Source organism: Hippopotamus amphibius, chromosome 14 (genome assembly GCF_030028045.1).
Source record: "Hippopotamus amphibius kiboko isolate mHipAmp2 chromosome 14, mHipAmp2.hap2, whole genome shotgun sequence".
In the NCBI taxonomy this organism is placed as follows: domain Eukaryota; kingdom Metazoa; phylum Chordata; class Mammalia; order Artiodactyla; family Hippopotamidae; genus Hippopotamus; species Hippopotamus amphibius.
Window position 1 is genome coordinate 75,635,898 of NC_080199.1, and position 10,736 is coordinate 75,646,633.

The following is a 10,736-nucleotide window of genomic DNA, read 5'->3' on the forward strand; positions in this document are numbered from 1 at the left end:
ATGAGAGTCACATGAAGAATGGAGGCACAGTGGCCAAGCTGCCCCAGACAGAAGGGGACCAGGACCAGAGAAGTGAGCTTGATCCCAGGCTGAGGGAAAGCCCTGAGGGATAAGCAAAGGGCACAACATCACCTCCCTGTGTTCCAAAATGATTGTCTCTGGCTCTGTTGGCTCTTTCCCTAGTGGAGGGTGTCCTCTGCTCCCTACCAGCCCCTTGTGTGCAGGGCAGTGTCCCTCCCCCCCTCGGCATCCCCAAGGCACTCACCATTCTTAGTGAAGGCTAGCTGGGAAGCGGAATAGCATTTTCACATGCATCCACCCACCCTGCCCTCTAGACACATTAAGATCAGCCGTCTTTTCTACATTCTTCGCATCAGTCCCAGCTGAGAAGACGTGGATATTCCACTGTCTCTCAAAGACTTTCAAAGATTCCATTTTCCTCTAGAAACGCTAGAGTTTAAAAACAAAAAAAAAGAAAAAAGCCTTGTCACCATGAATCTTGGCAAACATGCTTGCTGTGTCCATTGTTTGTTTTCTTTAACCTATCTTTACTTTTTAAAAAATTTTATTTATTTATTTATTGGCTGAGTTGGGTCTTCATTGCTGCACGCGGGCTTTCTCTGGTTGCAGCAAGCAGGAGCTACTCTTCGCTGCGGTGTGAGGGCTTCTCGTTGCGGTGGCTTCTCTTGTTGCGGAGCATGGTCTCAATAGTTGTGGCTCGCAGGCTCTAGACCACAGGCTCAGTAGTTGTGGCACACGGGTTTAGTTGCTCCTCAGCATGTGGGAGTTTCCTGGAACAGGGCTCAAACCCATGTCCCTTGCGTTGGCAGGTGAATTCTTAACCACTGCACCACCACAAAGTCCCTAACCTATCTCTACATTTTTAAAAATTGGTAACATTTAATAGCTACAAAATAATGCATATGATCACATGAGACATAATAATAAATGAACACCATGAACCCACCTGACCTCAAAACCAGACTGTCACCAAAGTCACTAAAAGCACTTCAGTGTTCCTCCCTGAACCCATCCTCCTGCCTCATCCTCAGCTCTGGAGTAACCACCATCCTAAATTTTCTGTTTATCAACTCTCTACTTTTTATTATACAGTTTTATAATATGAAGTTTAGTTTTGCTTGATTTTGAACTTCATAAAATATTATACCATATGTTGTCTCATCTGAGCCTTTTTTGGATTCAGCATTGTTTCTAAGGTTCATCCTTATTTTTGCATATTCTTGACAGTCCTCCATTTTCACTGCTGTATAATATTCCACTGGGTGATTTACTTATCCATTCTGCCATTGACAGACCTTCCATTTGTTTCTAGTTTTTGTCTATCAGGAGCAGTGCTGCTGCAAACATCCTTCCAGTTGCCTCTTGGCATCCAGGTGCAAAAGCAAGAGTGACTCTAGGGCATGTGCTTGGAAAAGGAATTGCTGGGCTGCCAGCTCGTTTGCTGAGTGGCTGTAGCATTTTACATTCCCACCAGCAGTTTACAAGAAGCTGGTTGAGATGAGATGTCACTGTAGCACTAATTGACAATCATCTGCTTACTAAGATGAGATTGTCATCTTGCCTTAAATTTATTTACTGTTTACTTGTCTTTTTCTGAAAAATACCTGTTCTTGACTTTTGCCTATTTTATTGTTGGGTGGTATGATTTTTTCTGAATGATTTTTTGTGGTTCTTTAAAATCAATCTTTAAAAAAAAATCAATCCTTTATTTAACTACATATGTCATAAAAACCAATTCCCAGGTTGTGAGTAAACTTTTTGTTTTAAAATAATTTAGATCTGCAGGAGAGTCGCAGAGGAATTACCATCTGCTCCTCACCCAATTTCCCCTAATGCTCACATCTTACATTACCAAGCAGCATTTGTCACAATGAAGAAACAAACATGGGTATATGCTACTATTAACTAAATTCTAGAGTTCATTCAGATTTCACCACTTTTCCCAGCAATGTCCTTTTGTCCATTTCAAGAGCGGAGCCAGGATGCCACTGTGAATCTCATATAAATTTCCTTTATGTTGTCTTTTGATGAATGGAGGTCTTAATTTTAATGTAGTTGCATTTACCGATCTTTTCATCTATAATTAGTACTTTGGGGAACTTTTGGAGGGAATTCTTCCTCACCTGTGTTACAATGATGCACTCATTTATTTAGGTTTTGCCTCTCACAATTAAGTCTTTCTTCATCAGGAGTAATCTTTGTGCATGGTGTCAGACAAGGATGCGATTTCATTTTTGTTCCTACGGTAACAGCCATATAATGAGACTTTATATTTGATATGAAAGTCCCTCTGTGTTTTTCTTCTTCAGGAATTCTTTGTCTATTCTTGGTTCTTTACTCCTACATAAAATTTTAGATTCAGCTTGCTAAGTTCCTTGAAAAAGACTGTTGGGATTTTGAATGGAACTGCATTGAGCTCATTCAGAGAGAACTGACATCTTTACAGTACTGAGATTTTATACCCATGAACTTCACTTTGTCTCCATGTGTTCTGGTCTTTTAAAATAGCTTCCTTTTTGTGGCCATCGCTGAAGTGCCAGACATACCTCCCTTAAAATCAGGAACAAGACGAAGGTGTTTGAAGGGCCCCATCTCTCACTGGGCCACATCTCACTCTGGCTCCCCTGACTGTAGTGATTGCTTCAGGACAGGATGTGTGACCCAAGCCAGGCCCTTCTTCAATGGCATCTGTCCCATGGAATCTGGGAGAGAATAACCCCTTCTGTCCTCTTTAACTGGAAAACAGTAAGAATTTCTCAGAAATAACAACGTCGGGTCCCCTGCAGGGTGAAGAGGCCTGTTTGCAGGAACAGCAAATATACCACTGCTTTCTTCTCTCTGATGTCCTAAGCCTCTTGCTGGGGAAATTGGAATAATTCTTACCCCATGGGTTGCTGTGAACAGTAAATAAAATGATGATTTCAAAACATTTAGCACAAAGATTCATTAAGCGCTGCCTGTTCATATTGCCATTGTTAATGTCAAAAACACAGTTATCCTACACTTGCAGCTTCTTACCCTCCTTTTCCTCACACGGTACCCCTCACCCCACCCCATTGTGGGCCGTGGAAGGACTGACGTCCCCCCCAGCCTACTAACTTAAGGAAGAAGCAAATGTCAATACCATTCTTTTTGTTACAGACCAGGCAATATCAGACATGCACAATCACACGTTTGTTCGTGGACTTGAGCCCTGCATTTTTTGGATGCATGGCATGCGTTTCATTGCGCTAACTCCCATCTGCTAAGGGTGTGTTTCCAGAACGCCAACGCCAGCTTGTATGATTTTTTAAAAAAGAATTATTTTTTAAATTGTGATAAAATACACATAAGGAAGTTTCCCATCTTGACCACTTTTAAGTGTACAGTTCAGTGGCCTTAAGTACATTCATATTGTTGTGTAACCGTCACCACCATCCATGTCTGAATGCTTTCATCTTGCAAAAGTGAAACTCTGTCCCCGTTAAACACAGCCCTCCTTCCCACCCCCCTCACCGCGAGCCCCTGGCAGCCACAACTCTACTTTCCTTCTCTACAAATCTGATGACTCTAGGTACCTCATGTAAGTGGAATCATACAGTATTCATCTCTTGTGACTGGCTTATTTCACTGAGCACAATGTCCTCAGGCTTCGTCCATGCTTTTCCTTCCTTTTCAAAGCTGAACAATATTCCATTGTGTGGATGGACCACACCTCGTTTATCCATCATCCATGGACACGAGCTCTCCCACCTCTTGGTCACCATGAGTGATGCTGTTGTGAAGATCAGGTACAAACATCTCTGAGACTCTGCTTTTAATTCGTTTGGGTATCTACCCAGCGGCTTGTGTGATTTTTTAGAAAGAAAGAAGTTTCAGAGTTCCAGCACAAGTCCTCCCTAGCTTTTACTACCCCCATCGCTCAGAGATGATGGCAATTTGCCCCAAGTGTCTCACATGAGTCACAAGAGGAGATATATTTACAGCTTGGCTTGTCTGCTCCAGAGCCCATGTTCGACCCACTATAATTTGCTATCTCCCTCACCAAACAGAAAACTACTGGAGATAATCAACAGGTTTCCAAAAGTGACATGCTGTGACAGAAATCCACCACAAGCAATGACCTTCTCATATACAAGAGAGAAACAGAAAACAGGGCGAATGAGGCAATCCCATTCACAAAAGCTTTAAAGAACATGCCCAAAGCGACACAGCAGCTTTGGTGGCAGAGGTGGGATCCCCCCCCAGAGCATCAGCCCATGCCCACCCAGCCTCCTGACCCTACGCAGCTGCTCCACTCACCCTGCAGTGAGGACAGGGCTTCGCCCCAGTGCTGGATAGGTATGCTTCAAAAGCCCTGCTGCAACCCACAGACATAGAAAACAAACTGATGGTTACCAAAGGGGAAGAGGGGGAGGGAGAAATTAGAAGGATGGGATTAACAGATGCACTACTATATACAAAACAGACAAACAAGGACTAACTGTCTAGCACAGGGAACTCTACTCAATGTTTTGTAACCACCTATAAGGGAAAAGAATATATTCTTTTTCAGAATTGTGACAAATATATTTTTAACTATAAAAATCAAATTCTGGTAACAAAGAAAAAATTGAAATTAGGGAAAAGATCACGAAAAAGCTATGTGTAACCACCAGAATCCCTGAAGTCAAAAGACTCACACTGTCAGGTGTAGTGAGGCTAGGGAACACCTGGGTCTCTCGTACGTTGTTTGGGGGGTGTATATTCATTCAAGCACTTTGAAAAACTGCTAATGCTGTACATGTGTGTACAAGGTGGCCCTGCAGTTCCACTCGAAGGCACAGACACACGAGAAATAAGAACACAAGAGAAGCATCCCTCAAAAGATGTGTGTAATATACGGAATCTAAAAATGGTACTGATGAACTCAGTGACAAGAACAAGGATGCAGATGCAGAGAATGGACTGGAGAACTCGAGGTTTGGGAGGGGGCGGGGGGTGAAGGGGAAGCTGAGACGAAGCGAGAGAGTAGCACAGACATATATATACTACCAACTGTAAAATAGATAGCCAGTGGGTAGTTGTTGTATAACAAAGGGAGTCCAACTTGCGGATGGAAGATGCCTTAGAGGACTGGGACGGGGAGGGTGGGGGGGACTCGAGGGAGGGTGGGGGGGAGTTGAGGGAGGGAGGGAATACGGGGATATGTGTATAAAAACAGACGATTGAACTTGCTGTACCCCCCAAAAAAATAAAAAATAAAATAAAAAAAAGATGTGTGTAAGACATTTACAGCATCTCTATTTGCAATGCCCAAGAATGTCTGTAACAGCTTTAATCACAACAGCCGAAAACTGGAAACAACCCAAATGTCCATCAACAAGAGAATGGCTAAGTGAACCACAGTTATTCACACGATGGGACACTCCTCGGCAGTGAGAAGGGATGCATCACTGACACACAGCGACAAGCACGAATCTCCAGATGCTCGGTTGACTGAGACCGTCAGACACTGAAGACGGAGTAGGTACCCTGTGGTTCCATTTATATGCATTTAAGAACAGGCAGGGCAATCGAGCGTTAAAAAATAAAACCAGGAGTTACTCTGCAGAGTGGGCATCTGACTGGTAAGGGACCCAAGGGAACTTTCCAGGGACTAGGGATGTTCTGTCTTGATGTGGACAGATGGTTACCTGGGTATAAACATATTTAAAAATCCATCGAGCTGTACACTTAAGATGTGTGTACTTTATGTAAGGTGTAGCTCTATAAAAAATTAAAACCAGTGAATTAACAAAATGTTATACTAAATATGAGTGACAAAACATTTTTTAATTCATTCAGCAAATATTTCTAGAATACCTATTGTGTACAGGACACTGAAAACACCTCATTGATCTAATGGGACCACCATCTAGGAACTCAACATCCTGCGCGGGGTGCAGATAAATACAGCAAATAAGTACTGACCCTCATAAAACCTGATTGAGTCAGGGACAGGTGTCGGGGTGCACCCAGGATGCTCACTCTGCCTGAAGAAGGTGGGGGAATTTTGGCAGGAGAGAAGAGGTTTAACCTAGGTATTAAAAGATGAGTAGGGCTTCCCTGGTGGTGCAGTGGTTAAGAATCCACCCACTAATGCAGGGGATACGGGTTCCATCCCTGGTCCAGGAAGATCCCACATGCCTTGAAGCAGCTAAGCCTGTGTGCCACAACTACTGAGCCTGCACACTAGAGCCCCTGAGCCACAACCACTGAGGCTGCGTGCTGCAACTACTGAAGCCCGCATGCCTAGAGCCCATGCTCCACAGCAAGAGAAGCCAGCTCAATGAGGAGTCTGTGCACCACAATGAAGAGTAGCCCCCGCTCGCTGCAACTAGAGAAAGCCCAGGCACAGCAAGGGAGACCCAACGCAGCCAATAAATAAATAAATAAATAAATTTATATTAAAAAAAAAGACAAATAGAACCACAATGAGATGCCACTCACCCCCATTAGCATGGCTACAATCAAAAAACCAAGATAACAAGTATTGGTGAGGATGTGGAAAAATTGGAACTCTTGTGCCCTGTTGGTGGGAACGCAAAACGGTGCAGCCTCTATGGAAAACCGTACAGAGGCTCCTCAAAAAATTGAAAATAGAGTTACAATACGATCCAGCAATGCCACTTCTGGGCACATACCCAAAAGAACGGAAAGTGGGGTCTTGAAGAGAGAACTGCACACCCACGTTCTCAGCAGCACTGTTCACAAAAATCAAGAAGTAGAAGCAAACTGAGCGTTCGTCGGTGGGTGAACGGATAAGCAAACCGTGGTGGGAACACACCACGGGCCATTTCTCGGCCTCAGAAAGGAGGGAGATTTGGACACAGGCTACACCATGGGTCTGCCTTGAGGACATTATGCTCAGTGAAATAAGCCGGACACAAAAAGACAAATGCTGTGTGATCACGCTCATATGAGGTCCCTAGAGTGGGCAAGTTCATAAGAGGCAGAAAGCAGAATGGCGGGTACCGGGGGTCGGGGGGAAGGGAATGGGGAATGGCAGGGTTTGGGTTTTGCGGGATGAAGAGCGTGCAGAAGACTGATCGCGCACACTGAGAACGTCCCCCCAGCAGCGTCTCCCCGGGAGCACCGTGCCTGGGGGTACCTCCAGTGGGGTGGGGCTCTGCACGTGGACGCTGCTGTGTGCAGGCAGCCAGCACATCCCCTGTCGTGCAGGACCTCCCCTCTGTGCAGGCCAAACAAACCCAAGGCCCAAGGGCCTCTGTGCTGGGCAGGCCTGAGTTCAAGTCCTACCCGTATCATCAGTTTCTAGCTGTCAGACTGGCGCAAATTCCTGCACCTTCTTAAGTCTCATTCTCTATAAAATAGGGCAACATGACCAAATTCAAACACGTGCGGTGGACAATAAGATGCGTGTGTGTTTGACGACTGAGAGCTGCATGGACGTGTGTGAGTGTCCAGTGGACGGTAATGGGTATAACCAGACCTAATCCACTCAGAGTCCACGTTCATGCCACCCTTTGGCTCCTCGTCCTTCACTAGATCCCGGGACCCTGAGAGCTGGCTGTTGTCAACTCCACAGAGGCGGAGAAAACTGGGCTTAAGGATGGTCAGTGACTTGCCCAAGGCTCCCCAGGCAATCAAAGGCCAAGCCAGGCCAGGGGATTCTGTGTTTCCCTCCATACGTATTCACACCTTTAATAAAAACCATCTTTGCTTCCAGCAATAGTTTTCAGAATAGAGCTAGATCCTGCTGGACAAAAAAGGCATTTGAATGTTTGTGCAGATTCCAGTGCACACAAATGTGCCTGGACTCCTCAGGGCCTTCAGGCCAACTGGGCTCCTGCATAGACTCCCTGGGCTGGGGACAGTCCCCTCTTCCAGCATGATGTCCCCCCAGTGGACATAAAGCTCCTTAGACAAGAGCCTGCATTTCATCTTGTACCTCAGCACCTTGTAGCTGCTCAATAAATCCTGAGTGAGGAAATGCATTCTGGGTTTCTTAAAAACAGCCCAGAGACTTTACTCTCTTCTCATACTGCATCTGCAGAAAATCTACTCGTCTGTCAAGGCTGGGGCCACCTCTGTTTGCAATTTGTCTTCTCTTGTCTCTCACTGAATTCAGCAAAGGTCAAAATCATCCATTGTTCATTCATCAGATATTTTTGAGCAGCCTCTACGTGCCAGCCACCCTGCTAACTGCTGGAGGTGTGGCCCTTGGATGGTGGCACAGCACGGTTGTGTAGGTTGTCTACTGTACAATCCCAGGGTACATCTTTCACAGCACAACTTTTCCCTAAGGCATCTCTGAGGGCTCCAAGCCTGAGGACAGAGGAGCAGACCAGACTTCCCCCTCCGCAGCGAAATGTTCATTTCCAACGAATCTTGTGCTTGGGAGACTTACTTAGCTGGAGGAAGGGGGCAAGGCTCAAGTCTCTCCAGCATCTTGGCTCCTAAATCACCCAACACCAGCTTTTGGGTACCAGGACGTTCCCGGGGGAGATTCTTTCCCCTTAGTTCCCCACCAGGCTCTAACTTTTCAGCACCAGCCAAATTTTCCCAGATGGATTTCTAACCATTGAAATGGAGGTTTCTAATGGAAATCCCTGCAGCCCTTTACTTAGAGCCGCTCTGGTGGACACTACTCTAATTATTCAATTGCCTAATTCCATTTATCTTTCATGATCCATTATGCACTGCTGACAGGCTGTGTCTTCCTTAGCAGATACATAACCTAGTCTAATGGACTCTGGGTGAAACCAACCACATTGACTAAGGGATTTAGCTGGTACCTAATTCCCCCAAACTATTATTTCATAAATGAACAAGGCAGATAGACACATTTTCTGCTTTAGGATAAATATTTTTTGAATTGCCCCTCTGATACATCACATTATTAGTACATTATCCTGCATTCCTCCCCACAGTTTGCAGGGCCTGGGCATATATACACTCAGGAGTACATTTGGGTGATTTTACTGAACAGGCTACTTACAAAATCTCTTTGTATCTGTGGAGAAAAGAAATAATTTTGTCTCACGGACAGGAAAATTTCTTTAAATGTTGATTTGCTATTTCAGTGTGAAAGTCATCATCTTGGGGACTTCTGGTTTGTCAGACATGCCCAGGGTCTCATTTTTTAAAATTCAGTGCATCTTCTCTCCTTGGCACTCCCAACAGAACCATGCAATCCTGGGATGAGTTTTGCATGGAGACAGGAAGGAGTATCTCCCTTATCTTGAGAACCAAGCATCCTAAGAAAGTCAATCTTTCTCTTTGGTTAAGTTCCCTTTTTTAAAAGATGCAGCTTATAATATAAAAGCTGATTTCTCACCAAACATGCTCATGTTTTCACTGTACCCACATGGGTGTTTCAACCTGGGATGGGTTGCGGCACTCAGGCTAAGAATTAGTGCCTATTCTGCCCAGGTTGTAAAAAGAAACCTACCTGGAGTTGCAGTGGCCTTTTTCTTAAACAGGATAAACAGTGCACACTTTTTTTTTCATGTTAGCCATAACACGTACATTAGTAAAATGGTAAAAAGCTCTAATCAGACTATTGCTCGTGAGTCTTCACACCCTGACACAAAAGAAGAGGACATGCACTTAGAAAATGCTGAGGGACAGAAGCAACTCATTCTGTGGTCTTTCCCAGTGAATGGGGGAAACACAGACAAAGATCTGGAACTAACAGCAAACAAACAAAATCACAGGGGTTTTTCTGATGATAAATAAATAGCCTGTGCATTTGTTCCAGATATTATGTCAACATATCTGCTTACAGAAATGAAATCCATTGTAACATCTCTTAGGGATTAATTAGAATTGAATTGCTAGGGAACGCTGCCTGCTCACCTTTGATAAAACGCCCCCGGGAAGTTGAAACAGGAGGGATGCGGAAGGGAGCAGTAAGTGTGGTGAATGCATTTACACCTTCTTTGATTCTCCCTGGAGCATATTTTACCTTTGCCATAAAATGAAAACATTTAAATTTCTTTAAAATTACATTTGGCTTAATTACACCCAGGCCCTGATACCAGTAAGCCCCCCATTTCTGCCTGTTTTTCTGTCATAAACAGCGACCAGGCTCATCATTTCATAAAGAGTTGTTTTCTATGGGATGTTCACTATGTGCAGAATGTTAATAGCTGGCTGAATGTGAATAGGCTCTGTGGCTCCACTTGAAATATAGAAAAATGGCCCGGACATTAAAAAAGATAAAAGGGAAAAGGGCAGTGATGAAGTTAGGGGAAAATGAACATTAATGGTACTAGCATTACTCATGTTCCACATCACCAATTATTGGAAATCTGTCAAGTACACCAAATTATCTGCTCCTCGGCTGCTGTGGGGCCCTCCGCAGCCATCCAAAACCAGCAAAAGCAAGACAATTTAAGCTAATTTTACTATTTATAACAATAGAACAGGCCATTAAGATAAATTAATGCCATTATCAAGTTTCTATGACAATGACAAGTACCACTATTTCGGGCAGCTTAGAGGCTGTTGACTATAATGAAATCTGCAGCACAGGCACTAAAGAGAAACACTCCAAGTAATTATTTTCTAGTAGCCTGTTTGTTTCCTGACCATTCATTTGCTTTCACCACAATTAGTTCTGTACACAATATGGTGGTAACTAAACAGTCAACACCGCACAGCATCAGGACTAATTGGGCCATTAGGATGCAGTTTCCAGCCTTTTCCTCCCTAAAGAGAGCTGCGCGAGTAAACAGACCCGGGGCAAC